Source organism: Protopterus annectens, chromosome 2.part0, assembly GCF_019279795.1.
Source record: "Protopterus annectens isolate FY-2018-M chromosome 2.part0, PAN1.0, whole genome shotgun sequence".
In the NCBI taxonomy this organism is placed as follows: Eukaryota; Metazoa; Chordata; order Ceratodontiformes; family Protopteridae; genus Protopterus; species Protopterus annectens.
The window spans coordinates 182,419,901-182,436,485 of NC_056728.1; positions in this window are offsets into that span (position 1 = coordinate 182,419,901).

The following is a 16,585-nucleotide window of genomic DNA, read 5'->3' on the forward strand; positions in this document are numbered from 1 at the left end:
ATGGATATATATCCAGTTAGACTAGCCCGGTCAACAAATGTAAAATAAATAATAATAAATAATAATAATAAATAAAGTGTGTGTATGGTGAATATTTTCAGGGTTAGTGAACATATTTCAAAGAATTCCTCCTGATAGCACAGTAAGAATTCTGACTTCTATTGTAAAGTATTTGTTACTGCGCTTGAGCTCAAAACCAGATTGTTTTACATCAGGAAGGTTATTTTGCTTTCTGGTGGGAACAGAGAGCTGAATTCAACCCATCCATGTTGGGAACTACTGGTCAAAGCTTTTTGTATTTTTATCTGATTGACCTGATGGTATGAGTTTGTAGGGGTCTTTTATCCTGCTGGTATAAAAGAATTGCATTTTTGTGAGATTCTGCTCACTTATTCAAAGAGTCCTTGTGCCTGGCTTGAACAACTGTAGCTACAATACTTGGATCGCTTCTAAACCATTGGACCTACTAAGCTGATAGAAGTATTTTTTTTTGTTTGCATTTGCTCTAACTATTTCAGTGCTATTTAACACTTCCATGCTGCATTTTATTGATTTTTGTTGAAGTTACCACTATTTTTCAGCCTGCACTTGTTAAATAAACTCCATCTCTGTGTTACTGTATTGGTCTTAATTTGTTTTTAATAGTATTTTGATATTTTCTAACCTCTTTTGCCAAAGTTCTCCTAAGTCTGCCAAAGTATTCTAAGGTTTGCAAGGTTGTTGTGTGTTATGAACATTTCTCAAGGTTAGTGAGCTTATTTCTAAGGATTCTTGATATTGTACGAAGAATTCTGACTTCTGTTGTGAACCATTTGTTACTACACTTGAGCCTAAAACCAGATTGATTTACATTAGGAGGGTTGTTTGCTTTCTGGTGGGAGCAGAGAGCTAAATTCAACCCATCCACGTTGGAAAGTACTGGTCAAAGCTTTTTGTGTTTTTATCTGATTGGCATGATGGTTTCACTTTGTAGGTGTCTTTTATCCTGCCGGCTGATATGAAAGAATTACAGTTTTCTGAGATTGTGCTCACTTATTCAGAGCATCCTTACGGCTGGATTGACACCTGTAGCTACAAGACTCAGATCGCTTCTAAACCATCGGGACCTACAAAGCTGTTATATGTATTTTTGTTTGTCCTTGCTCTGTTTCATTTCTATTTAACACTTCTTTGCTGTACTTTATTGATTTTGTTGAATTTATAACTGTTTTTCAGCCTGCATGTGTAAAGAAAACTCCAGCTGTGTGTTACTGTATTGCTCTTAGGTTGTTTTTAACAGTATTCTGATATTTTCTAACCTCTTTTACCAAAGTTCTCCTAAGTCTGCCAAAACATTTCTAAGTTTTGCAAAGTGTTTGCATGTTTTGAACATTTTTCAGGGTTAATGAACTTATTTATAAGGATTCCTGATATTGCAGGAAGAATTCTGACTTTTATTGTAAAGTATTTGTTACTTTGATCTCAAAACTAGATCATTTTACATTAGGAGGGTTCTTTTGCTTTCTGGTGGGAGCAGAGAGCTGAATTCAACCCATCCAAGTTTGGAATTACTGGTCAAAGCTTTCTGTGTTTTTATGTGATTGGCCTGAGGGTTTGACTTTATAGGGGTCTTTCATCCTGATGGTATAAAAGCCTCTGCACAAATGCAGTTCCCTGTTCTTGCATGTAGGCAGACTTCTCCAGTTATGAATCCTCTGTGGGGGGTGCTCTCTGTGGTCTCCCACTGTTCATGGCTGCTTGAGGAGCTTCCAGTTTGTGCAGAGGGCAGTACCACTACAGGTCATCTAGTGCTGTACTGCTGAGCACTCTCACTTTGACCTTTGGGTGACTCTCCTCTAATCCTTCCTATCTAGAAATTGTTTTTACTTGCCTTACATAGCATAGGCTATATTCAGACCTGCTGAATATAGACTGTTTGGTATCACTGCACTCTTAAACCAGCTGTCTTACATTAAGAGGGCGTCTCTGCTCCCTTTGGCAGAAGTGTGTTACTCAGGACCCATCTGAGTTGGAGATTGCTGGAGAAAGGCTTAATTTGGGGCTTTCCCATTGGTAGTTGTGGTAAAAACCTTTTAGTCTGTATATAAGCCTCACATTTGATCATTGCTGTGCACTGCTCAACTGAGTTGAGTAGTGCTCTGTATAGATGCAAACACCTGGGAACATTATATTTCCCTAGAGACCTTCCTGTAGAACCCCCCCCCAAGCTTCCCTGCTGAGCAAAGGGCAGCTCAGTTGTGCTCTAAGGAGCACTCTTACACTTATCATCCACACCCTACTATGCATCCACTATCTTTGCTACTCCTAGTCAAACTATCCCACTAGTTAAGCCAAACTCCTAAGTACAGCTAGTCTACTACCTTCCCAAACACAACATTCATAAAAATCCTGCCACAATGGATGGGCAATTTCCCATAATTTCTCCTGCCAGCTTGATTGATATGGGCATCTTGAGGCAGTCTAGCAATTGCTTCATGTATACTGACAACCTTTTACTCCTAAAGCAAACTAACACCCTATGTGAGAGATCCAAATAAAGTGTGGAATTGGAATCAATTACCTCACGTAAAAACAGGTACTCAGCACACAGACTTCACCTCTCATGCAAACCTCACCTCTCACACAAAATAAAGCCATGGCATATAAACCCACATACGTGGAAGTAATCAGTAAAAGCCTACCAAAAGAAAAGAGACCTCCCAAACACACACCACCCATACTCACCACTAAGCAAAAAGAAACCATTGCAGATATCGACACACACACATACACACACACACACACACACACACACACACACACACACACACACACACACAAACACACACACACACACACACACACACACACACACACACACACACACACACACACACACACACACACACACACACACACACACACACACACACACACATACACACACACACAGACACATCTCAACAAATAAGCCCCTAAGGCAAAACACATTAAATGTCTTTGTCATAGGTGACACCATAGTGAGAAACACAGATGTCACTAGACTCGACAAGAAGAAGGTCATGGTTAGCTGCCTATCAGGTGCCAGGATCCGACAAATCATGCATGCACTCAAGTCACTCAACAATAAGTACCGTTATGACTCTGTTATAGTCCATGTTGCTGTAAATGACTTGAGATGTACCGCTCTACACTATATGAATAGAGACATGATGGAACTCTCTGATTATGTGTCCCAGACAGGTATATCCCTAGCCCTAAGCAGTATCCTTCCCTCACCCAGTATAATGCCACAATATAAACAAAAAATTATTGACATCAGCAATTGGCTTAGCTTCTAGTGTTAGTCCAGGGGGATCCAGTATCTGTCAGACTGGAAGGATATGGTAGACAGACCTTGCTGCTTTGCTAGACATGGTCTGCTGCTGTCCCTCCTAGGCTTTCAGATACTGGCAAAGGCCCTTGCCTTCCTATAATGCCTTTGTTAGGCAATGCCAAAACAATAAATTTTCCAGTGTAATAAAAGCTAATTGAGATAAACTCTGGGTCATGCCGCTTAATGGTAGGAGTTTAAACATGAAACTGGACTCTCTGGAAGCACTTCTCACATTAGAGGATGCTGACACCAGTGGAGTTACCAAGACATGGTTCAAGGCCACTGAGAGCACCCCAGCTTGTGCAAGGCTACAATGCCTTCTACATGTTCAGAACTCAAAATGAGCATGGGGAAACCAAAGGTGGAGGTGTATTCATCTTCAATAAAATCAAATACACTTCGAGACTGGTCAAACAGCATAACTCCCTCAAATTAGTCCATATCCAATTAATTATCAGGAAAGTACCATACCACATCATTGCTAGCTATAGATCCCCCACCATGAACCAGGATAAGCGCACTGACTACTTTGATTTACTGGAATCTCTTTCCTTACAGTCCAACACCTAGTCAGTCATGACAAATTTCAACTATTGTTCCATAGATTGGAGTACATACACAAGCAAAAACACACTTACCTAGAGTTTCCTGGACTTTGTTAACACAAATGTTCTGGAACAGATAATCTGCACCCCCACTAGGGGCTCTAATGTTCTGGACATAGTACTCACCAGCATGGGGTCACGGTACTTCTCCATGCGTGATGCCCTCCCTGGTTAACTCAGACCACAAATTAGTCTCATTTAAAGTAACTACTGGAACTGACACCCTCATAGGAACAAAAATTACAAAAAAACTTTTCCAAAGCTAACTACAGCCTACTAAGCAGTGGTATAAAAAGCTTCATACCACCCGCAAACACAGACATTAATAATCACTCTGCAGAAATGTACACAAATGCCCTGTACAAACACTTAAGCGACAGCATAAACTCTGCTGTATCTGACCACATCAAAACCAGGTCTTCCTGTAAAAACAAGCCACCATGGTGGACTTCATGTATAAACAGATTATATAACAAGAGGAAGAAACTGTTGTCCAAAAGCAAGAAGGATATCACTCTGCAGAGGAAGAGTTCCCTCCTAAGCCTAAACAGGAAAATCAGAAATCTTGTAAAGTCTTCTAAATTATGAAACTAAAATTGCATCCCTAGCCCAGGATAATCATAAGACATTCTTTAACTATATCCGAAGTCTAAAAAGGAATGCCCAGCTGTGTGGTGAACTGGTTGTAGATGGGATAACTCATACAACAATGTAAGATATCTACAACCTGCTAGCTGACAGATTCAGTGCAAACTTCATCCCCCCATCCTCACCTACCATATCCCAAAGCATACCTGACACCAATCCTTTGCCTAGTATCTCTAGAGAGCAGGTCATCTGTGCACTCACCAAAGCCAAAAACATGGCCTCAATGGGACCAGATAATATCCCAGGTTGTTTACAAAATAATCTAAAACCAGTCCTAGTGAACCCACTTGGTGTTCTCTTTAATCATAGCTTGAGAAATGGCTATGTTCCTGCAGAATGGAGAACAGCAACAGTAATCCCCCTGTACAAAGGTGGGCCATCAACTGACCCTGGGAGCTACAGACCTATAAGTCTAACCAGCCTCATCTGCAAGGCCATGGAAAAAATTATCAAGGACCTTATAAACAAGGATATGCACAACCTCCAAATTCTGGGTCCAACCCAGTTTGGCTTCGTTAAAGGTAGACTATGTTGATTAAACCTGGTAGACTTCTTTGAGAATGTCACCAAAGCCATGAATGAAGGTAAGACAATGTACACAGCCTATCTCAACCTTGCCAAGGCTTCCAACACAATCCCCCACTCTGGAATCATTGAGAACCCCCCAGCTGATGATTAACCCTTTCATTACTAGATGAGTAGCCAGATGGCTCACCGACAGAATACACTCTGTCAAAATTGATGACTCCACCTCAAACAGTAGACCCATCTCCAGTGGAATATCACAGGAGTCTGTGCTGAGGCCCTTACTGTTTGGCATCTATGTCTCAGAAGTCCAGGCCAAAGTAAACAGCCTCTGGCTCACCAAGTTCACTTATGATTACAAACTGGGAGCAATCACTGAGTCCCCTAACAATGTCAACATATTACAAGAAGAGCTAACACAAACAAATGATTAGTTGCAAAGCCATGGTCTAAAACTAAATGCAAAAAAAATGCATTATTATTCCCTTTGGCAAAACAGAATTCCCTACAAATTACAATATTGACAGCACCCCACTGAGTTGCAAACCATTGGTGTGAGATTTGGGAACACAGGTTGATAATCTGAATTCTGACCACCAAGCTTTCAAAGTGGTAAGGAAAGCTTTCTATGTAGCGCACCTCATAATCAAGGGCATAGGATCTAGGCCAAGGGATGTATAACTCCACTGTACTCAAGCCTCATTAGACCAGTAATACAGTATAATGCACCCTTTTGCATGTACCACAGCATACACCTGCAGCAGCTGGAGAGATCTCAGAGTTTTCTCACTAAGAAAATGCAGGGACTCCAAGGCATGACCCACAAGGACAGGCTGAAATCCCTGTCACTTTATTCTGTATCTTATAGGCTGGTGAGAGGTGACTTGTGCCTGGCCTATAGGGTAATCTCCAACCCTGCCCTAATGGAAATGCTGCACATCCGCAAGTCAAATGAGACAAGAGTCACTCACTTTGGAGATCTTAACCTAGCCTGTGACATTAACAAAACATGCTGGAAAGATAGATATGTCTCCCAGAGACTGCCACTTCCCTGGAATAGACTTCCTATTCATGTAAAACAGAGCTCCTCACTGACCCTATTCAAACACAACCTAAATAATAGGATGGGAGACTGAACATTTTCCCCTGGGGTGGCCCCCATGTCCTGCATGGATAGGGGTAGATGGTGTTGATCGCAGACTCACTCTTTTCATAAATCCATTCTGAAAACTACTCAAAAAGAACAAATGCGGATACTTGGGATTAACATGGCTAGGCTTATAAAGGGTCTAGGGCCATTAGCCTAGTAACCTCCTATGAACCTATGAACTAAATCGCTTTGATCTTCTGTCATTTATCATTTCATTTTCAGTATCTGCATAACTGATGTTTCTGCTCTTCCTGTTACAATGTTAATATATCATTGTTAACCTTGGTATTTTGTTCATAGGTTCATATTGACTTACGAGGCTATTGATCTGTGAGGATCTTAAGCCCAGCCTTATATTCCCATGGTACTTTGTATCCCTTATATGTCGCATACAATAACCCAGACATGGGTCAAGTAAGGATATATTGGGACATTATATATTTCACCTGTCTATGAGGGATAGGGGTTCTAAACTGCCGGGAGAGTGAATTTCTGGTTACCCATCCATTTATCCAAATTACATTTGAATAGTATAAGAAAACTATTTTGCTTTAAGTAGAGTGAGAAACAGTTTCTTAGAAGTGGTATGTTTCTTTGATACAAACCTGTCTGTCCAACATGTTATATTAATTTTCTTAAACGATATTGAGAACCCTGGAGTGGATTTTTAATGATATCATTGACATGTGAATGTGCAATAGGTCTAACAAATAGGCTCTATTGAAGCTCTGTATGGAAAGCAGAGGTTATCTTTCAGTAGCCTGTATGATACTGAGACAAGAAACAAGACTTTGAGATGGTCGGGCATAGCTTTTATGATTTAGGCCTTTGTTTGTTTTAGTGAGAGCATTGTGATCATTCCAGCTGTGGCAGGTGGTTGGAAAGGTACATACCAGAAGGGACATTATACTCAGTGATTGGCCTAATGAGTTCAGAGTACAGTAGAATGGATATGGACACATCATTGGATATGGATGCAATACCTTTAGACATAAGGTGTGCAATAAAAAAGGACTTCTTACAACAGTCGATACACGGTGATCAAAAGACAGTTCATTGTCGACATAGATTCCCAGATCTCTAACTACAAAATCCATTTTTAGGGGGTGTGTTGTCAGTGTTATAGTTATAGGGATAGTCATGCTTGACAGAGAATAATGATTTTACAGTTCTTTGGTATTTACTTTTAGTAAATGGTTTTGACACCAGCTATTTGTTCCGGACAGGGCCTCTTGGAGGATCTTGGTTTCCTCTGGGGAGTTTATGATGGCAACAATTTTGCAGCATCTGCAAACTTGGTCAGCCACAAACTTTAACATTAGCTTTGACCTCTGAGAAAAAATGCCAGAGAGGAATGGCCTAAAGACTGAACACTGGGGTATGCCACTAATGATATTTTTTTTTGGATTGCAGATGATAAACTTAAAGTTACACACAATGTAGCCACTCTGTGGATCTATTAGACAACATTCATAACAGATGCTGGTAACAGTCTGCTCACCAGTTTATAGGACATCAAAGGCAGGTAGAAGGAGTAGTTACAGCAGCTTCAGCTTCTCAATTAAGAAAAACCTCATAGAATTTCCCCTGCCCCATACACAGCTTATAATGAAAGAAGAGGAACCAACATTAGAAAATTAAGAATAGCAGTAAGGAAAATAAAGCTGTGGAAAACCACAGGCTCAGATGAAGTAACGGCTGATGTAGTCAAAACATTTGATGATTTAGGTAGGAGAGAACTGGCTCCTGAGGACTTTCACAACAGTATGGAGTGAAAGGCATATCCCAAATGACTGGAAAATATGCATTCTAGTGCCAGAGTAGAAGAACAAAGGTGACATTCACAACTGTGGGTAGTGCAGAGGTATTAAACTACTATCACACAAAGAATATGAAAAGTAAGGTTTAAAAAACAGTGGTACAGAAACCTTGGCATTAAAAGCTAAACATTTAAGGAAGCTAGGGGTGATGGAGAGGCAGTGCCTGAGAAGGGTGGTAGAGTACATACTGTGGGACCAGTGAAGAAATGACATCAGTGCAGAAGCTAAAGTTGCTTGAGTAGTAGAGAAGGTCAGAGAGAACATATGATCATTGCTTGGGCCCATGTGCAGGAAAGCAGAAGACGATTTGGTGAAGATCATTTGAAAGAGACAGGAAGATAGAAAGAGGAAGCAAAGACATCCAGTGAAATGATGAATGGATTTTGTGAAAAAAACTGTCACATTCAGGCATATCTGCTGAAGAAAGGAGAGTGGCATTGAATCGAGAGATGGCGACAGTTGCCATGACACCCTGACCCCAGGTAGAAAAAGCAGGGAAAATGGGGTTGATGATGGTGATGGCTACCTTAAGGTCAGAACAGCCAATAGAAACTGAAAATGATAAACTGATGCATTTTCAAACCTTGAGATTAAAACAAACATGCAACTGTCAATTTGGTTTGAGTTAACCAAGAATATAACTATAAAAATATAAGCATATTTAAAAACAGTGTAAAAGACAATAAAGGGATTATTTTTATTAAAATGTCAAATGCTGCTCCTTTGTCTTTGATGCAAGGAAAATATTTTCATGGATCTCAGTATGTTTCTTTGAAATGTTCTTGAGAATTTTGTAGATTCAGCCACTTCTAGATATGTCCAAAAATATGTTAAAAGAGTTAAGTCATGTGTTATTACCTCTTTGAATATATTCAGTAGTAAAGGGATAAGATGGGATCTAGTCATATTCCAGGATACTTGAAAGTAGATAAATGAGAAAGAAGAGTTTAAAGAAAGATAAATGCAGAAACTATTGAATGCCAAGAGTCATAATATATGTTTTATCTGAAGAAGTTTCTTAGATAACTGCCTCCATAGCAGTAAGACGTTATTTTGAAAAGAAGTCTGAATGGAGAGTAAGTCATTCCTAGTGCACAGAATAACTTTAGAAGGGCAAATTAGGGCAGTAAAAATTGTCTGTAAGAAAATTAGAAAAGAAAGGCGAAGGAGACTTAAAATTAGCTCTTGTGGAATGCCTGAAGACAATAAGATAGAGATAGCTGAATTGAAATTAATTTGGTTTGCTGTGCCAAAAAAAAGCAATTTTGAAACCATGAAAGGGGATTGTTATCACACTCATGAGTTCCTGTCTGGTTAAGAATCATGAGGTGATTAAAGTGGTTAATGGTTCTCATGAAATCAATGAACACGGTTGCATTTATAAATCCTTGAGCCATACTGTTATAGATGGAGCAACTGTAAGTAATGTAGAAGTTGTGCTAATGTTTGTTGAAATCCAGTGCTAGTAGTGGGAAATGAGTCTGTATTCATCAGTGATTTGGCAATAAGCTGATTTTTTTTTTTTGTTTTTTGTTTTGGAGGTGGCAGGGAAGTGCAGAAATGAATGGGTCTGAATTCTTCAGTTTTCAGTTATTTTGCAGGATGTGAACATTATGATGTTTCTAGGGTGATAGTCTTGAACATAAATGTAGATGCTATTTTATGAAAGAATGAGGGGAGCAAATGAAGATATTGGAGAAGCTGTCTAACAGTCTGAACAGTGATTATCGGGAAAAGCTAATACGGAGAGAGAGGGAGAGAGAGAAAGAGAGAGCGAGAGGAAAGTCAAGTGGAGCAGAGGATAAAGAGGATAAGGCATAGACATTTGATATTAATGAGGAAGGCTGAGAAATTATATAATGGGGAGGGGAGAACGTGTTGGCAAGATACAGGCTACATAAGGATTAGGTAGACTAATGAGTGGAAAGAAGGTGAGATTCGTGTAATGTTTAAAACCTGTCATCAGGAGCTTTAATGTTGTTGTTGTTGTTGTGTCTTTCAGCTTTTCCTGGTTAGGGGTCGCCACAGCGGAACTCCGGTCTGCTAATGATCGGTAGTTGATTTTTATGTGCCGAGTTACCAGCCCTGACACACAACCTTCAACGAAGGTACGCCCATTCACACATGTCTCCACGCAGAAGACACTCTAGCTGAGAATCAAACCGAATAGTGTCGTACTGTGAGGCGACAACGCTACCGCAGCACCACCACCATCAGGAGCTTTAATAATGCAATTAAATGTATTATTTTTCACAATCACTGGATTTCCTAGGTGCTCATAAAAGATGATTTCTTATGTCATCAGTGCACACTGAATTGTATCCTTGTATAGATTTACTAGCATCATTTGAAATTTTGGAATTTGCAATGCAAAGTCCGGAAGTGTGAAAAATGAATGACTGAAAATCTGGACTTATATATACCAAGTCCGATACTGCCATTTCACAAAATATTTTCTTTGCTCCAAAGTATGGTGATTGCAAAATTAGCATGCATATGTTTGAGGGGAGTGTAATAGGGCTTGACCTCCTTTAAAAAACTAGTTTGAAGGAGCAGATATTTATTCTTCTTCTGTATTTTCAGTCTTTTGTTGTTTTGTGACTCAGTAATGGGAGTACCAACATTTCAGTAGACAAATGACTAACTTCAGCTGTTCCTAAGCACGGTGGTGGCTGGTGACTTCAAATCAAAGGAGGGCTACAGAAGACAGTTGAATGGGTGGGACCAATGGGAATGGGTGTGGCCAACCAGAAAGAGGCGATGCTATGCTCAAAACCACAAAAATTGTGACTTTAATTAAATATGCTGCCCTGGGTGCCAAACCATAATTATGAGTGTCCAATCAAGATAAAATGAAGTGTAGAAGAAAAAAATAATTCAATGCATTAGCTACATGACAGCTTACTTAATATTTGGATGGAAACACAAAGGTTGTGAGGCATGGACAAATAAATTACTTTTTAAATACATTACTGGAATGCCAGTCAAAATCAAGTATAAAAAAACAAGCAGCACTCAACTCAAACCACTTCTCCTTGTACTGCAGTTCTAATTATAATTTATATTCAGCTTTATAAAAGTACCAAGTAACATGCTGAAAGTAGCAATCTCTGTGATACCCCCACTTGTAAAAATGTTTCTTATCCAAAAATGACCTGCTGCCTGACAACAACTATCTACTTGTTTCATGGGGAAAACATGATCAAAGTAAAAAATGAATGGCAAACAGGAAAGAAGCTCTAGCTAAATTGCTTAAAGGATTACTGCACATGTTATGGACCACACACGATAGATTGGCATTCCGTTTAGTTTACTGGTAAAGCCTGCAAAGATGACTGCAAGTCTCCAACAAATGTAATGAGCTTCTAAAAATACTGTAATCCTGTCCTTTATTACAAATACTGTCATATGCATTTCAATACCTAAGGCTTATACATTATCTAGTTATGTAAATATTCTTTGCATGGCAACAACAAAAAGGCTTTTAATGTTGGTAATTATTTAACAGTGTGCTTAATAAAGCTTACTTGCATCTTACAATCTTGGACAAGCTTACCTGATGGTCATTAAATCATTGCTATTTAAACATGGAGCAACAGGCACTGCAACAACATGCATTTTCTGAATACGAAGAAGCATAAATCAACAGTATAAAAATATGACAGAAAACCAAAATATTCTGCAAAATCAGGGACAGATGAAAAGCCACTGTTGTACTTGTGTCTACCTTGGATGGGGGGATATTCTGCACACTTACACTGCATAACTGCTCCTTGCCATGCTTGGACACATCCAGAGTCACTACATGGGGGAGTGGGGTGCAACAACTATGTCACAATTTGAAATGTCTCTGGCTGACTGCGATGGCCCTGACACATTTGTCATACCTCTCAACCTCAGAGCAAGAAATTTGGACAAAGCCATGAATAGAAGTAGGACAAAGGCCCAAAAATAAGGACAATTTTTAAATATTGCTCTTATAAACTTAGAAATATAATAGAATAGTAGGTCTTGCATTAGTATGAGATCTGAAACACAAATGTCTGTCATTATTTTCTAACTTCAATCTTTAATGATTTGTCACTAATTTGCCAGAAAACCACAATTTTATGAAAAATGGACCAAAAATTGATGCAAAAATATAAAATAGCCACACAACACAGCTAGGAACCTGTCAAAGAAGGGACACTTTTTAAATATTAGTACTGTTAAGTTCAGCAGCTGACAAAATAAGAAAATCTACATGCATTTCTAAAATAAAAGTAATCTATAACTCTGATCATTACAATTATTTATTAATTGTAAACCCTCCACATTTTTTTCCAAAATTGCCATTTTGTGGAGGGATTATGAGGGGAGAGCAACATTTTGAGCGAAAGTCAGGGACAGTTGAGAGGTTTGGATATACCTAATTTTATAAACCAATTTATTTGCACATACCTCTCAACCTCTTAATGCCGAAATCTAGACAAGGCCAAATATATTTGACGAACATACAGACAGTACTAAAAATTGCTCTTGTATAAACTTAGTTGATAGAATAACAGGTCTTGCTTTAGCATGCATTTTTCTGAAGGTATGAAGTCTGAAACTCAATATCTGTCATTATTTAGTGACTTCATTCCTAAATGATTTGCAAGAAAAAAAATGTATGAGGAACAAACCAAAAATAAGAAGCAAAAATAAAGTCTATTCATTCTGGGAAAATCTGGACAGTTGAGAGGTATAGTTCAGCCAGGGCTATCTTTGAGTTTGCCACCCTCCCCCCCCACAAAATGATGGTCAAATGGGCCCCCCCCCTGCAGCCATTCCAATGTCCCATTACTTGGCTATTTCACCCCATTTACCATAAAAAACTAATGTGCATACTGCTTTACTTCCATGATGATTTGGATTTCATTTAAAAGTTTTATTTTACATTTTACAGCACAAACACCAATAGACATCTGCTAAACAAAGCAATGCAGTCTCACAATGAAAATAGACTTAGCATTAAAATGTATCTGCCCTTGAAACTCACATTCATTGAAACAGCATTGAAACCCACATTCAAAGAAAATACATCTGACCAGTCGCAGATAAAGATTAACTTTGGGCTGTTTTCAAATCACACATGAAACATACATGTGTTCGTTGATGCACCTTCCTGATTATATTAAATTATATTCCTTGTATAATACAGTACAGTTGTTAGAGGGCATTTTAAATTTCTTGTTTTTAATATTTTTCCAGTAAACAATGAAACAAAATGCATGCACCAATAATGACAAAACTGCCCAGTTCAGAACATGTCCATCATAAAAGTCTACTCAGACTTCTACAATCCATTGGTATCAGTAAATATGTACAATCTCTGCAGAAGTAAAAGTCATCTAGATAATTCCACATTAAAGAGATCTGTAACTAATGAAGATGTTGCTGCTAGCAAACAACTTTATATTTCATTGTTTCATCTACAAATAAAGGGCCTGCTGCCATTGAGGAATAAATTGCCCATATTGCATTAAAAATGATAAGCTAGTAATATTGCAATAGGGAATATATGGCAAACTGTTAACATATTCATAGTTACTAGGTATCTCCACCAAAGAGGACATTCACAGGATTTCAGCATCCACCACCTTTAAAAGTACAACACAGTACAGTATCAGCAATGCATCTACATACTGTGGGAGTAGAACCCACAGCCTTCTGCATCAAAAGCAAGTATACTATCTGTTATGCTATTAACAATGCAAGCAGACTCAGCATAAGCAGCACTAAACTTCTCTTCCCCTGAAGCTCTTAGCTCCTTGTAAAATCCACTTGACACTCAACTATGTCTCTCAACTTTGCAGCACATAAGCACAAAAAAATCTGCAAAAAGCCAAAATTTATTGCGGGGGGGGGGGGGCAAAAGCCCTAAAACCAGGGACACATTTTAAACATTGCTTGTATAATCTTGCAAAGTTGCTAAAATAAATTGCTGTGCTACCACCATGCATTTCACTGCCAAGTCATGAACCCAGGATCCTGTGCACTACTGTCAGAGCACTATACCACTATGCAAAATCAGCTGTTTCTTGAAAGACAGGAAGACTGAAACTTAAATGGCTATCGTTTAGTAAATTCAGTTCTCACCATAGCTCTCAACCTCTTAGCACAAAACACCTGGACAAAGCCCACTAGGATAAACAAACCAACCAACAAAGAAAGTATCCTAGACTGGATCCTAGTTAATAATCAACCCCAACTGTAGACAGCTGGTTCTCTCCCTGATGACCTCAGCGACCATTGTCTAACCTATATCATAAAACATAAGGCAGGAAACCCTCACCAGCCCAAATATTAAACATTTAGAAACAGGAAAAACGTTGATGCTGCTATATTCCAAAATGAATTAAAAGCAGTTGACTGGTCAAAACTAAAAAAATCTAAATTAGAGGAGGCCATAGATCACTTTAACACTAAATTCCTAAGTATCCTTGATTCCCATGCTCCAGCATGTACAATAAAAACTAGATCAAATACAGCACCATGGCTCACAAAAGATACCAAAGCTAAAATCAAAACTAGAAACAGAGCCTGGGCTAGCTGGAGAACAACCAAAGCCCCACTTGACCATCTAAAATATCATCAACTCAGGAATGATACAAAAAAATCTATTTTACTGGATAAAAAAAGCTTCTACCAAAATCTCCTACAAAAACACCACAACAACCCTCAAAAGTTCTGGGAAGGCTTTAATCAACTACTTTGTCCAGGTCACTCCACCACCCCAACCCCAGCTAACTACACCCATAGTTCCACAGAGACCATAGCTAGACCCTTTAATAACTTTTTCACTGAAACAACCCAATCTCTAGCAAATCAACTAACCCCCTCTAACTTAAACCACATGTCTAATCTACCTAATAATTACCCTGAATTTAGCTTCCAACCAATATCCACTAATTTTATCAAAACACTTCTAAAAAAAACTAAAACCTACCACCCTCGCTGCTGACCTTCTCCCTGCAGAGTACCTACAAATAGCTGCAGATGCCATTGCATATCCCATATCTAACCTTATCAATAGAACCTTATCCAAATATGCTATCCCCTCCATCAGGAAAATATCTCACACCATCCCACTCCATAAAGGTGGTAGCTCCTCAGACATATCCAACTATAGACCCATTGCCATTCTTTCCCCACTAGCCAAAATAATGGAGAAATATGTACACAAGCAACTAATGCAATATCTTTCACAGAGTAACTTACCATCCAACTCACAGCCAGCATGATTTCAGGCCATACCACAGCACCACCTCAGCCCTCCTTTCCTTTACTACTGCCATAAACCAAAACAGGAATGACAATAGGCTAACCTCTGCCCTCTTTCTTGATCTATCAAAAGCCTTTTACATGGTCAACCATGAACTTCTCATTCTTTCACTAAAATCTATTTCCCTCAACAAGCCTGCTATCCAGTGGTTCCAGTCCCACCTGACTGATAGACAGCAGGCGGTACTGTGGCAGGGCAAACTCTCCAGCCAGTTACCTCTTACACTTGGTGTTCCTCAAGGGTCCATACTAGGTCTACTACTCTTCTCTATTTTTATCAACAACTTCCACACTGCTATCCCTAAAGTCACCTGCATTCAATACACAGATGATTCCATTCTCATCTGCTCAGCCACCTCCCCATCCAACTTGCAAATCTTAACCCAAAATACATTTAACACTATCAAGAACTGGCTCACCAACCAACGCCTACTTCTGAACCCCAATAAAACTAAACTTCTACTCTTCTCTCCCACTAGTAAATCCACCACACTTTCATTCTCTGTCACATCTAACAATGGTGCCACTGTTTCCCCAGGTAATCACACCAAACTGCTAGGGGTTATCATAGACAATAATCTCAAATTTGATCTACAGGTCAACAAAACCATACAGACCATTAATAAGAAGCTTGGATCACTGTATAGAAGCAAGACATTTTTAACCCCACTGGCTAGGACTGCAATTGCCCAATCACACGTACTCTCTACTCTTTTATATGCCTCGCCTGTACTCTAAAAACTCAACAAATCCGAACTAGGTAAGCTGTCCCATAGCTACAATCATATTGCCAGATTCGCCACTGGCTCCACCTATGGAACCCACCACTGCCAGAACCTTAAACAACTAGTGTGGCTAGAACTGCCCAGCTTAATTCAATTCAATCAACTCTTAATAGCGCACAAAATTTTGTACCACCCTGAGGATACCCCTCCACTTAAAAATATCATTAAGCCATATAGCAACCTAAGATCACTATGGTCAGCCGATAAACTACTGGTCCAAACCCACAATGCTAATAACTCTGCTGGTAAATCCCTGTTTGCCAACTTCATTGGCAAAACCTGGAATTTGTTGCCAAACTATATAACCCTACAATCCCCCAAAAGTCTCTTCAAAAAACCTCAAACAGTATCTCAAAGTGAATTGGCTATGCCCATGTGCAAACCCTGATTAA